Source organism: Sciurus carolinensis, chromosome 9, assembly GCF_902686445.1.
Source record: "Sciurus carolinensis chromosome 9, mSciCar1.2, whole genome shotgun sequence".
Lineage (NCBI taxonomy): Eukaryota > Metazoa > Chordata > Mammalia > Rodentia > Sciuridae > Sciurus > Sciurus carolinensis.
In genome coordinates this window covers 25,294,529-25,309,941 of record NC_062221.1, presented here as the reverse complement: position 1 = coordinate 25,309,941, position 15,413 = coordinate 25,294,529, and positions in this window count along the sequence as shown.

Below are 15,413 nucleotides of genomic sequence, written 5' to 3'. Positions count from 1 at the left end.
TGTTGTGCTTAATCTCCACACGAGAAGTTAGCCATTCAAAAATGTTTACTCCCTCACAAGGGCATTTTGAACGAAATCAGTTGAGGCAAACTCTGATTAAGAGAGAAAGGAGAATAGAATGTAATCAAGAGTTTCCTCTGTTCTCTTGGAAGAGAACAGCTGCCTGAAATGCAGCTTTCTCAGGCAAGATCATATCCTTGGCCCCCTGCCTTTCTAATTAAATTCCTGATATATATGGGTAGTTCATTTAATGAACAGATGGTAAAATTGGATCCTTGCTCTGCAGAGGTTTACCAAAGCACTTGGAAATTTCTGTCTGATTGAATACTAATATTTAACCCTAAAATACAAAAGGAGGAATGAAATCTAACCTAGCTGCTCATCACCCGGAATCTTCCAGGCTGCCTCTCTCTGGTCTGAATAGTAATTTGTTGTGAGGATTAAATATGATCATTGTTAGTCAGCTTTTCCTGGATGCGACTAAAATACCCATCATCAAGTGACTTCCAATGTCATGTTTCCTGTTTGTTGTCCCCCGCTTGGAAGTGACACCCAGTGTACTTTATGCTTTTCAGGGATATTTCTCATGCCCTGAGACCCAGTCTCTACTCTCAGGAGGCTTCCAGTCTAGTGGGGGACAGACAGTAAAGAGATACACACTCAAAGGAGTGTTTAATCACAGATTTGACAAATGCTTTGACGAAAAATAATAAGATGCTACAAAGGAAAAAATCTGAGGGGACCTAATTTAATGAAGAAATAGCAGTAATGCAATGAAAACCTGGAGGATGGGGACCATGCAGGAGCAAGGACAGAGGGACAAAAAAAGTGGCCACAGGGGGTGGCAGTGGTCAAGACTGGCATTGGACAGGGCTTCTCAAACTTTGGTGTGCATGCAGATCACCCGGGACCCCTGTTAAACTGCAACTTCTGATTGTGTATGACAGGAGACTCTGCCTTTCTAACAGGCTCCAAGTGGTGCTGATGATGCAGATCTGCGGGTCACACTTAGAGAAGTGGTGAAATAGGACAAATGTTGGCAAGGCTTTTCCATAAAGAGCTAGAAAATAGACATTTTAGACTTTACAGGTCATGCTTTCTGTTTGCAACTACTCAACCTGTGTTGTGGTATAAAAGCAGCAGAGATATTGGATGGATAACAACACAGAAGTGTTAGCACAACATCTGCTCAAACTGTGTGCCTCACAGGGTTTTGCAAGTTAAGCACTTGTAATGGGTAAGTTAAGATGCCTAAGCCTTGGCCAGGCCAAGGTGCCCAGTTCTTTGGGCAAACACCAGTCTAGAGGTGGCTGTGAAGGAAGTTTCTAAATGTAATTTACACTTAATCCAGAAGATTTTGAGTAAAGCATAATGTGGGTTGGCCTCATTCAATTAGTTGAAAGCCAGAGGTCCCCAGAAAAGAAAGGAGTTCTGACTACAGACAAGAATGCAACATCCACTTGTACTGGAACTGCCAGTGTGGGGCTTGCTGGTCCCCATAAGCGGGTGAACCAGTTCCTTAAAATCTCTCTTTTTTCCATCCCTGTCTCATGCACACATATACCCTGTTAGTTCTGTTTCCCTGGAGAACTATGACTAATACAATGTGCTAAATGTGTGTAGGTCAACGCTTCTCAACCTAAGTAGTTTCTCCACCACTGACATCTGAGCTGGTGTCAATAAGCTGATGCTAAGTTGTAGGGAACTGCCCTGCACATTGTAGGATGTTTAGCTGTGTCCATGGCCTCTGCCCACTAGATGCCAGTAGTAAAGATCAAAAATTCCTCTAGACCTTGCCAAATGTGTCCTTGGGGTGGAAAATTGCCTCTGGATAAGAAACACTGGCACAGACAACTACAAAAAATGTGGGAACATTTTCTCCCAAGTTCCTTCCCATCAAGCCAGGGTGACACAGCTGTCCCTGTAACCCACACACTCTTCCCTTGGCATTGTTTTTATCTCCAACACCTGGCATACAGCTGGAATTCGGTAAATCTTTATGGCTTGCATACATTTCGGCAGAGGGCAGCCCAGTGAGTTCCAGGGCAGATGGTCAAAGTGTGATTTTCAGACCTGCCACATTAGCATCACGGTTAGACGTGCAAATCCTGGAGCCCACCGACCTACTGATTCAACAAGTTTACCATTGTCCACAAAGTGGGGGGGGCGACGTTCTTAGGATGAAATACGACCTTTGAAAAATACTAAACGGACAAATGACTGACCAAATTTGCATGCTGTATTTTGCATTTTGTTTTAATTTATTTTCTCCTTCTGATAGCTTTTGGCAGGGTCTTTTCTTTGTCCTTCTGAGATTAATATATAAATTACCTAATGGGGCAGTTGCCAAGGCAATGCAATCTTCCTCGTTATTGACTTCACGTTCCTGGAAATGAGGGACCTCGTAAACATTTCTCCCCACCCCCACTGTCTAGGTCTCTTTTCCCTCAGGGGGTACTTGTGCTTGACACTGAGTATTTTTCTTTCAGAATTTATCGAAGAAGCTACTTTGGGGAAATTTTATTTCTGAACGCCCATGAGCTCTTCCGCCAAAGCACCGAGATGACTCCTGTCTAATTGTCTACATCCTTACCTGGGGCGTGCCCAGGTCCGCCGCCCCGAGTTCACTAGGTCTCAGACTGTATTTGCTGGGTTTGCATTTCCAGGGGCTGGTGCAATGGCCAAAGCCGGTGACTGTACGTATGAGTATGACAATGACAATGATTCACTAAGGCTCCAATACCATGTGTCCATCTTTTGTCTGTGGTGCATGTCCACTTCGTCATATGTGGATACCTCAAATTCAGCATTTCAAAAAACTAAACCCAGCATTTCCCCTTTCTGCACTAGTTATTTAATTTTACAGAACAAACCATTTCAAAAAGTAGTGCCCTAAAAACAATTATCTTTCGTGTTCTGTGGGTTGACTGGGTTGCTGGTCAGGTCTTGCTTCCTGGGTCTCAGTCAATTGGTGGCTGAGCTGGAGTCATTGGAAGGCTTTTCCGTCACTTGTCTAGCACCTGGGTTGGATGGCTGGATCACCTGGCAGGCCTCCCGACTTCTCCAGAGCCTCCCCGTGGAGTTGTCTCCGGTTTTCCATAGCATGTTGGTCTCAGAACAGTGGAACTCGGATTGGGTCTGGCTTCACCCAGAGGAAATCATCCAGGACTTCTTTCACTGAAGGGCTTATTCAGACTAGTGCTGATTCAAGGGAAGGAAATGAGACTTCCCCTCTCCATGGGAACAGTAGCAAAGAAAAGGCTGCCATACTTGATCTATCATATTTTCTAACAAGTGAAGTTTGTTGTCTTTGGTAATAATTCTTTCACAACCCTACTTCCAGATTTTTTTTTTTAAGTAATGTACACTGAAATGAGAATGGAAGCACAATTAGTATTTTTGGATACTTTATTTTTTAAATCATCTTTTACTTTTCCATTCTGACATCCAAATTTATACTTCCTTCATAAATTTTTCTTAACTATCTTTTGGAGTCACCCGCTTCTCTCCATTCATTTTCCACCTCTGAAGTGTGAGACTTCATTGCTCCGCCTAGTTTAATATTAATGGATTTCATCACTTCATCATCTGCTTCTCATTTACTCTACAATCCTTTATCAGATTGGTTTTCATAAGACAAGAACACTTCTTTTTTCAAGAATCTGTGTTGGTTTCTTCTCACTTCATGTATTTTTACCATCTAGCATTTCTTTTTGATGATTTCCTTCAGAAATACAGAAAAGCAGATCAAATAATGTAATAAACATTTCTTACCCATTTTAAAATTGTTTAAGCTATTATTTTGTATTAATAATTTTAACCTTCTAAAGAAAATATTACAGATAGTGTTGAAGTCCCCTTGGTCCCCTTCCCTAATCCCATTTTTCCATTTCGTCTTCCCAGAGAGAGCCGCTGTTCCAAAACTGATTTGCTTTATTCAAGTTTTGCTTTAATGTACATGTGCTTAAACAAATACATAGTACAGATGCATCTCAGCTTACAGTGGGGTTATGTCTGGTAAGCCCAGACTATATTGAAAATACCATAGGTTGAAAATGCATTTAAGACCTAACCTACAGAACACCAGAGCTTAGCAACACAGTACACTATAGAGGATTGGCTGTCCTTGTGATCATGTGGCCGACTGAGAGTTGTGTCTCCTTGCCCCTGCCCAGCCCTGTGAGAGAGTTTGGCACCATGAACTGCTAGCTGGAGAAAAAGTCAAAATCCAAAATTTGAAGTACAGTTTCTACTCGATGTGTATGTCTTTCACACTATGATAAAGTCAAAAAATTACAGGTTGAACCATTGCAAGTCAGGGGCCATCTGTATCTTGCTGTGTTTTAATGATTTTACACGGATCGTGGTACACTTATTCTGGAACTTCTCTGACCTTCTCCTCCAGGAATGGGAGCCCTGTTGTGATAGTTTACATCAACCTAGAACTACTCTTCTTGCTATGATTTTGGAATTTACTCCCACTGACGCATGTAGATCTAAATTATTCATTTGATGCTTGACTAATAATCCCATGAAGGAGTATGCACCTGTTTCATTACTCATTTTACCTCTGTGTGCACATTTAGATTGTCTGCAGCTTTTACATACATATATGTCTCCTTGTGCACATACAACTGTTTCTCTAGGAAAACACTTTAAATGTAATCTTTGATTTTACTAGCTATTGCCAAATTGCTCTCCAAAGCAGTAGTGTATCAAATGATATTCCCATGAGCCATGTCCATGAGTGCGAATTTCTCTACACCCTGTCAGCTCTTGGTATGGTCAAACGCCTTAACTTTCTCCAGGCTAGGCAGGAAGTGGTACCAATACTGGTAAGGTTAAGGAACTTTTCATGTATCTATGTCCCATTCAGATTGATTCTGCTGTGAATTACATATTCAGATCCATTGTCCATTTTGTTTTGGGTTCAGTGGTTTCTATTGATTTATAGAAATGTTGCATATATTCTGGATATTGATATTATTGATTAAATATTTTCCTGTAGCTGCTGGTTTATTTGTATCATCTTTTGACAATATTTGATGTTTGAATGTGCTTGCACTCACCACTTGTCTCCTTTACGATCTGTACTTTACTATGTCATCCTCAAGAATTTTTCCAGTCTTTTTTGTTTTTTTGGTTTGTATTTCATCATTTTGTTTTGGAAGCATCTTAATATACATCTGTGCTTTTCCTAAATAATACAAGGACCAAGAATACATTTTCCTTGATTATACCCCTTCCATCTTCCATGTTGTTATTGTTGAATATTTTAGTTATATTTTATTTTGAAACACCCCAAATTATTGTTTTCCATAGACAATACATTATTTCTTCATGGTTTCCTGCATTCCATTTTCTCTTGCTAAAACATATGTATGCATTATTGTTTGAGGACATCTTTTTTTTTTTGTACTAGAGATTGAATCCAGGGGTGCTGAACCACTGAGCCACATCCCCATCCCTTTTTTATATTTTATTTTGAGACAGGGTCTCACCGAGTTGCTAAAGGGCAATGCTAAATTGCTGAGGCTGGCTTTGAACTCACAATCCTCCCGCTTCAGCCTCCCAAACTCCTGGGATTGCAGGCATGCACCACCATGCCCAGCTTAATTTTCTTCTTACTGAAATATATCTTTTAGTAGGGTGTTATATGAAAATCTAGAAGTAGTTTCTTTGTAAATGCTTTTATTCACATTCATTTTTAAATTACAAATTATCTGAGTACCATGTTTTTCTTGCTAAGAAAAGACATTATTCTCTGACATCTTTTTTTCCCCTTTTTACTGGTGCATCAGAATTATACATAACAGTGGACTTCTTGTTACATAATTGTACATGCACACAATATAACAGTGTATTCGGTCAGTTTCATTACCCGGTACCTCTCCTTCCCTCTTCTCTTCCCCTTGTCCACTTCCTCTACTCTACTGGTCTCTCTTCTATCATCGTGAGATCCCCCCCTCATAATTCCCTTTTGCTCCCTAGTTCCCTCATATGAGAGAAACATCATATGAGTATGGCTTGTTTTGCTTAACATAATGTTTTCAAGTTCCATCCATTTTTCTGCAAATGACAAAATTTTGTTCTTTTTTTATAGTGGAATGAAATTCCATTATGCATATATACATTTTCTTTATTGTTCATCATCAATGGACAGCTAGGCTTGTTCCATAATTTGGCTATCATGAATCAGGCTGCTATAAACATGGGTATGCATGTATCAGTATAATATACCAACATTAATTCTTTAGGATAAATACTGAGAAGTGGCATAGCTGGGTCATATGGGGTTCCATGCCTAGTCTTTTGAGGAATCTCCATACTGATTTCCAAAGTTGTTGTCCTAGTACTAATTTAAAACCCCACAGTGTAAAAATGTTCCTTTCCCCCACACCCTCTGCATTTACTGTTATTTGTATTTTTTTGGGGGGGTGTCTGAATATTGAACCCAGGGGTGCTGTACCACTAAGCCCCCATTCCTAGTCCTTTATTATGGATCTCACTAAGTTGCTCATGCTGGCCTTGAACTTGTAATCCTCCTGCCTCATCCTCTTCATGGGTGAACTGCAAGGGTGCACCACCATGTCCAGCTTGTTATTCCTGATGGCTGCCATCTCACTGGAGTGAGATGAAATCTCAGCATAGCTTTGATTTGCATTTTGCTAATTGCTAATGATTGAACGTTTTTTTTTCATGTTTTTTGGTCATTCATAGTTCTTTTTTTTTTTTTTTTTTTTTTTGAGAAGTGTCTCTTTAGTTCATTTGCCTGTTTATTGATTGGGTTATTTGGGGTTTTTTGGGCACTTTTTGAGTTATTTATATATTCTGGTTATTAATCCTCTATCACATGAGTAGCTAGCAAAGACTTTCACCATTCTGTAGGTTGTCTCTTCATGCTCTTATTCCTTTGTTGTGTGGAAAGTTTTTAATTTTTTAAAAAAAATTTTTAGTTGTAAATGGATACAATACCTTTATTTTATTTATTTATTTTTATGTGATACTGAGGCTCTAACCTATTTCCTCACATATGCTAGGCAAACACTCTACCTCCTACCTACAACCTCGGCCCCAGAAACTTTTCAATTTGATGCCGTCACATTTATTAATTCTTGGTATTGTTTCCTGAGCTTTAGGAATCCTGCTGAGGAAGTCATTGCCTATGCCTCTATGTTGGAGTATTGGCCCTATGTTTTTTTTTTTTTTTTTTTTCTAGTAGTTGCAAAGTTTCTGGTATAATTCCTAGGTCTTTGATTCATTTTGAATTGAGCCGTATGCAGGGTAAGAGAGTGGAATCTAGTTTCATTTTTCTACATAATGGATATCAAGTTTTCCCTGCACCTTGTGTTTAAAAGGCCATCTTTAATGTTTATGTTTTGAGTACCTTTATCAAAGGTCAGATGACTCTGTGGGTTTTCTACTCAGTTACTACAGCTCTGTATTGTAATTTGAAGTCGAGTATGCCTCTTGCATTGCCTTTTTCCCCCCCATAGAATTTCTTTGACTATTCTGGGTTTTATATTTTTCCAAATGAATTTTAGGACTTTTCTAGTTCTGTGAAGAATGTCATTAGTATTTTGATGAGGACTGAATTAAATCTGTAGATTGCTTTTGGTAGTATGGCCATTTAACAGTATAAATTCTGCTTATTCATGAAGATGAGAGGTCTTTCCATCATCTGATGTTTTCAGTTTCTTGAGTGTTCCATAATTTTCATTGTAGAGGTCTTTCACCTCCTTAGTTAAATTTATTCCCAAGTGAGGCAATTGTAAATGGAATTATTTTCCTGATTTTCAACAAATTCATTATTGGTTTATAGGAAAACTAATGATTTTTATGTGTTAATGTTGTATCCTGCAACTTTCTTGAATCTATTCATTCCAGAAGTATTCTGGTGGAACTTTTTGGATCTTCTAAATGAAGGATCACATCATCTGCAAACAGTGATCATTTGACTTCTTTTTTTCCTACTTTTATCTCTTTCATTTCATTCTCTTACCTACTTGCTCTGGCTAGTGTTTTAAGAACTATATTGAATAGAAGTGGTGAAGCTGGACATCCTTGATGACTGCTCAGTAAATTTCATTCATTCATTGATTTATTCTACTTCCTCAAGTGAAGCTTTGTTGTTGTTGTTTTGTTTTCTTTTCTTTTTTAACCCAAGTGTACTCATGTTTTCCTTTGATTCTGGAAAATTCCTATTTATGACCTCTTCAAACATGAGATGACTGCTCAGTAAATTTCATTCATTCATTGATTTATTCTACTTCCTCAAGTGAAGCTTTGTTGTTGTTGTTTTGTTTTCTTTTCTTTTTTAACCCAAGTGTACTCATGTTTTCCTTTGATTCTGGAAAATTCCTATTTATGACCTCTTCAAACATTGCCTCTCATTCTCTATTTTTCCCCTAGAATTTCTATGAGACCTATGCCAGTTTTTCTCATTCTATTCTGCCAAATTCCTTGTTGTTTTTAAATTTTAATTCTTTATTTCTCTTTGCTCTACCCTGGTACCTAACTCTTTTTATTTTTTTTTCTGAATAAAACAATATTTTGATCCATTCTAGTTCCAGTTAATATATTTTCCATTGGTAGATATTTTGGTGGTTGTTTTTCAAATCCATTTTGTTTTATATTCTTTATGCTCCAGTAGTTTTATGCTCTTCTATTATCTCAGTGTGATAGCTATAGTTTCTATTATCTCTTTAACTACTTTCAACATATTTTACAATCTCTTTCAAATTATTTTATTGCCTCATGCTCATGGATGCCACATCTCCTATTTATGTAGCATTTGGCCTCCCTTTCAGAGTGGTTCATTCATTCTATAGTTGTAATTCTTTGCTGTTGATTGCATCTTCAGAAATGTTATTTTTAAACTGTGTGAGACATTTCTATGTACTTAAAGTTGTGAAAATGTCCCCAAAGAGTAGTTTTGCCTTCACTGCTACAGCAGCATCAGAGTTTCATAGTCAAAACCAATTATTCCGTTACTTCCTCAGGTTGAGGTTGTACCATGTGTGTTTTGTATATTTAAGCCTCACACCTACTTTTTGCTGGACTTGAATTTCTTTTCTCACCTATATTTCTTTTTAAATATAGGGCTCCAGTATGACACTGTGATCAAGACTTGGAACTCTAATTTGATGATATTTAAGTTTCATTGGTACTTCTTCCTCATTGTGGGACCTTGGACACATGATCCATCTTTTCTGAGCCTTAATTCCTCACCTGTAAAATGGGGAATTGCTAAGAATACTAACTGGTAGCAGGAATGTGGGAAGAGTTTGATGTCATTATAGCATTTCTCTAGGCCAAGAAGTCAAGTGTTTCTATTTTTTATTTTACAGAAGGAGATACTCTTTGGCAAACTCTAATATACAGAAAACCTCTCCATGTCTGTCTGAAATGGTGATTTCTACTTACGAATTTTCACGAGACTTAAATTCTTCCCCCATGCCTTCCTCTGCATGTAACCAAATTCTGTTCAGTCTTCAACGTCAGACTCAAGTTTCATCTTCTTCTGAGTCCTTCCGTTCCTGTACCATAGCCACCTCCTATCTCTTTTCATTCATCCATCTGCCATCTGTCCATTCATTTACTTGTTTACTCAAAATCCCTTGAAAGAGGACATAATATTTAATCAGACACCTACAGAAATTGAGGAAGCAGAAAATGCAAAGGTGCTGAACTATTACAAGTTTGTCCTGTACAAGGGCAAGCAAGATCCGTGAAGGTGGAGTGGTATAGGGAGGAGGGTAGAATGAGATTGGAAGATCATGTAAGGCCTTGATGATGATGGTAAGGAATTTTGAGTAGGTGTGTGATAAAATCTTGTTTTTAGTTTAAAATAATCTGCTGTTGGACAAGAGTGAAAGCAAGGAGATCAAATAGGAGATTTCTGCTAAAATCCAGGTGAGACAACGATGCATTAGAATAGGATGGAAGTAACAAAGATGTTCAAAGTTGACTGGATCTGAGGTCTACCTTTTAAAAGTAAAACCAGAAGTATTTACTGGGACTTGTTAAGGAAAGAGAGGAATCAAAGATGACTTCTGTTTCTAGCCTGGGCACCTTGGTGAGGAGCAGTACCATTTACTGAGATGGCAGTTGTATTCAACTCTGCACTATTTAATGGTTAATTCTTCTGTAATTGTTTTGTATTTTTGTATTTTGGATAGTAGGTCTCCTATTGCCCTTTACACAGGCAAACAGCTGGTGCTATATTCACATTCAATTGATTAATCAATTCTACTTCTACCCATTGATAGCTGTATGACTTTTGACAAGTTACTTAACCCTCAATATTATCTGTAAAAGAGATCTAATAATTATGAATATTCATTCGATTGTTGAGAGAATTGTGCGAGTTCTAGAATAATGCCTGGCACATAGTAAGTGCTCAGTATTAGCTGTTCTTTTTATTCATTCCAGAAACGATAGCCAACCAAACCAGGAGTCTTATATATCACTCTCTACTTTCTTTGCTCAGTGCAAAATCAGAATATTTTTCAAAGGTACCTAATCCTTGAACCAACAGAGAAAATCTAAGCCAGATTCAGAATGATTCTCTATGTGTGAATCTCTTGCTTTTCCAAATTCGAACCTTAGGAGGTCAACCATTAGCAGATAGTTATTGAATGTCTTCTTTAAGCTTGACCACTCATATACTAAAAAGGAACAGTTAGACCTAGTTCCTACTTCCTACCATACTAAACCATGCATGCTTTTGATTTAGTTGCAATTAATGAATATTTTATCAGTGACTCAATGTATTTTATTACCTCTCTGGTCCTCCTGGGTATTGCTGGTCAGATTTCAGACTAGCTGATGTCATCATTGGCTTTTGTGAATTCTATTAGTATGGCTGCACTTTTGTATCTTTGGCTGAATACAGAAAACAGCAACATGGAGATATAGAACCTCTGGTCAGACTTAATGGGATCAGCTGTCAGCAGCAGAAATTCACAGCAGTTAGTATCCATTCATTGAGAAGAAAGACAAAGAAATAATTACCAGGAAAAATATAATTACAAACATAGATTATCAGGTACATTCTAACACATTATATAAAATTCTTTCATCTACAGAGAAAGGGATATCATGCAAAGCTTTGCCTCAAGGAAAACAAATCATAGTGGGAAAGGCACTGGACTGGATTCATTTTGTAAAAACGGAATAACAATTCCTACCTGCTTCAAATGGGATGCTATTAGGATTCAGCAAAATGGCTATAAAAGGACTTGAGAAGGTGAAAATGTTATACCTATAAAGTCTGTATATGTATTAAGGTTTGGGAGACTACAGGAGACAGACTTTAGAATAGGGAGTAAAGTTCCTCTCCAGGGTATTCCTGAGTGCCTTTTCTAGATTACTCAGAAGCAGTCCTATTATAAGGACAGCAATGACAAGAATAAAACTAATACTAATTTAATATCTACTGCAAAGTAGATGTTGTGCCAATTGTTTTTGCATAGACCAGTTCATTTAATCCCAGAACAATTTCTTGAAGTGGGTTTGGTTGCTAACACCATTTTATGGATGAAAGACAGGCTCAATATGATTAACTTACTTATTCACCATGCAATCGTGGGGCACAGAACCAGGATTTTAATCAGGCAATCTGATGCCAGAACCCATGACATTTAACTACCAGGCCACACTGCCTTACATCTGGATCTAGTGTAATGAAGGAGTGACCTCAGCACAAAGGGTTGCCAGGTCATTTTAGTCACCCTCTTCCCATCTCCTGCCACTGTTGCCCAGGAATTTGCTCTACTCCTCCTATGTCCACAAGGCCTTAATGCTCGCAAATCCTTTCCTGTCACTACTAGTTCATGTTATCCTACCATCATGTGTTGGAAGTTGCACTGGCAAAGAACCCCCACATGTATACTGGTTCACACACAATGATAAGTTAAAGTGTTATTCACTTAACAGAAGCAGGTGGACAAATGCATTTGGAAGACAGCTCCTCTCCATTTGAATCCCCACACTGAGAGCAGCCCTGCCCTTCAACTTTTGCTGCTTTAAGGTTGCATCCATCCTAACTACTTAGAAGACCAAAGGAGTTGGAGGGACATCCCGTGGGAGATTTCCTGCTAACCTTCCCCAGGATAGATCTCCAGCACTGAACCTTCAGGAGGACTGGGAAACAGTCCCAGCTGACAACTGTGGCTCAGGGGCAACTTCACAGTACGGAAGGGGCAGCTCAGCTTACGTTTTTGGTGAACAGCCAGAAGTGTCTGCCACAGGAATTGTGATTACTAGTAGGTGGTATTTTTGATGTTGAAATTTTATTTCTTTGAGTTCCTTTAATTAGGTTCCTACTGGATGTCATGGGGAGTTACAGATGCAGGGAAGGTTTTTTTTTTTTTTTTTGTCAAAACAAGCTCCTTGCTTCCCTGTTTCCTGCCCCACTTATAAAATTATCACACATGACAGCCTCAGGGAGACAAATTTCTCCCTGTAACTGTTCCACACCTACTCTCAACATTTCAAAGGGCTTTTCCTTTCCACTAACCGTATTTAATTTTAAAATGTGGGTATTTTTATATACGTTAATTGGATCTCAGGCTCAGAGAATTGGATTGATTCTAACCCTCAGTTCATTACACATTCTCATCCATGGGTCATTGTAGAAAGTTCTTGTTTATTTGCTTATTATTATATATATATATTTTTTTGTACCAAGGATTGAACTCAGGGGCACTCAACCACTGAGCCACCTCCCCAGCCCTTTTTTGTATTTTATTTAGAGACAGGGTCTCAACTGAGTTGCTTAGCACCTCACTAAGTTGCTGAGGCTGGCTTTGGACTTGCAATCCTCCCGCCTCAGCCTCCCAAGCTGCTGGGATTACAGGCAGGCACCACCGCACCCAGCTATTTGCTTATTTCTTAATAATGAAATAAAACATGAACTCCTACTCATGAAAACTGGAATATCAGCAGTAATGTGTTTATGGTGAGTTTCCTCCCAATCCCATTCTGGACCTTATGTTTATTATCCATTTGCTTTTTAAAAAATTATGGGCTATATTTTAGAGCAGTTTTAGGATCACAGCAAAACTCAACTGAAAATGCACAGTACACATAGCTCCCTGGCCCACACATACATCGCAGCCTCCCCTGTCATCAGCCTCCTCCATTGGAGGGGAACTTTTGTTACAACTGATAAATGGTACATCTTTATCACCCAAAGTTCACAGTTCATATTAGTGCTCACTCTTGATGGTGTTCTGTGGGTTTGGCAAAATTTAGAATGGCATGTGTCTACCATGATAGTATTTAAGTGGATTCACTACCCTGAAAATTCTGTATAGTCTACTATTTATCTCACCTACCCCCTAACCACTGGCAACCATGGATCTTTTTACTCTCTCCATAATTTTCCCTTTTCCAGAATGTTAAGTAGTTAGAGCCACGTAGTAAAAAACCTTTTAGACTGGCTTATTTTCCCACTTAGTAAAAAACATTTGTTTTCTCCATGACTTTTTATGGTTTGATCACTCTTTTCAGTGCTGAATGATGTTCCCTGAAAGGTACTAACATTCCTTTATCCACTCACCTATTGAACATTTTGGTTGCTTCCAGATTTTTACAACTATGAATTAAAGATGTTATAAACATCCACCTGCAGGGGTTTTATGTGGACATAAGTTTTCAACTCATTTGGAGAAATGCCAAAGAGCACGATTGCTGGATCATATGGTAGGAATACGTTTAGTTTTGTAAGGAACCACCAACCTGTCTTGTAAAATGGTGATGCTTATTTTGTGCTCTTTCAAGCCATGAATGAAAGTTCCTGCTGCTCCACATTCTTGCTAGCAGCATTTGATATTGTCAGTATTCTGAATTTTTGTCTGTAGATGTATAGGGGGATCTGCTTTTAATTTGTATTTCTCTAATGACCTATAATGTGGAATGTATTTTCATTTGTTTCTTTTTTTTTTTTTTTGACATCTACATAGCTTCTTTAATGGGTTATCTGTTTTAGGTCTTTGATCCATTTTAAAATTGGGTCGTTTATTTTCTTATTGTTGAGTTTTAAACTTTCTTTGCATGTTTTTCAGATATGCCTTTTGCAAATATTTTCTCCCAGTCTGTGACTTCTCTTCATATATGAATCTATATTTATTTTTTTGCACACAAATATTCCATTGTTCCAGAAGCATTTGTTGAACAGGCAATCTTTGCTCCATCATATTTCCTTTGCTTCTTTGTCAAAGATCAGTTGACTATACTTGTGTGTGTCTATTTCTGGGCTCTCTATTCTATTCCACTGATCTTGCACAGATACCATACTGTCTTGTTTACTGTAGCTTACAGTCAGATAGTGTCAGACCTTTGATCTTCAGTATTATGTTGGCTGTTCTGGGTGTTTTACCTCTCCATATAAACTTTAGAATCAATTTGTCAGTGCCCACAAAATAACTTACTTTGATTTTAATTTGGATTGCATGAGTTATAGGACAAGTTGAGAAGAACTGACATCTTGGCAATATTGAGTCTTCCTATCCATTAACATGGAATCTTTTTTTATTTGTTTAGCTCTTCTTTTATTTCTGTCAGAATTTTGTACTTTTCCCCATACAAATCTTGCATGTATTTTGTTCTACTTTTACGATTTCATTAATTCGAATACTGATGTTAAGAATTTCAAAGTAGTACAATATTTTTAATTTTAGATTCCAATTGTTTGTTGTTGGTATATAGGAAAATGATTGTTTTTTTTATGTTAACTTTACATTCTGAAAACTTGCAATAATTGTTTAATCAGTATAGTTCTTCATATTGTTGTCATTTCTTTCAAATGTAGATAAATATGTTACCTGTGAACAAAGACAATTATGTTTCTTCCTTTACAATCTGTACACTTTTTGCTTTCTTTTCTTGTCTTACTTCATTAGTTAGGTCTTCCATTAAAATGTTTACAAGCAGTGGGGAAGGGGGAAATTCTTGCCTTGCTTCTGACCTTAATGAGAAATCTAGTTTCTCACAATTAAAGTATAATGTTAGTCTACTAGTTTACTAACAGTTTTAATAATGAATGAGTGCATGATTTTGTCAAATGCTTTTTATGTCTATTGACATTTTTCCTTAGCACGTTAAGGTTATGAATTACATTAGTTGATTTAAAAATGTTAAGCCAGCCTTACATATTTGTTATAAATTCCTCTTGGTTGCATAAAATTCTTTTTAGGCAATGTTAGATTTGATTTGCTGATTTTGGGGAATTTGATTTGCTGATTTTGGGGGATTTTTTTCATCCATACACAAGAGGTATTGGTCTGTAGTTTTTTAATAATATATTTGTTGGGTTTTGATATTAGTGTAATGCTAGTCCCATAAATGAGGAAGGATGGTTTCTGTCTGTTTCTATTTTCCAAAAAAGATTGTAGAGAACTGGTATA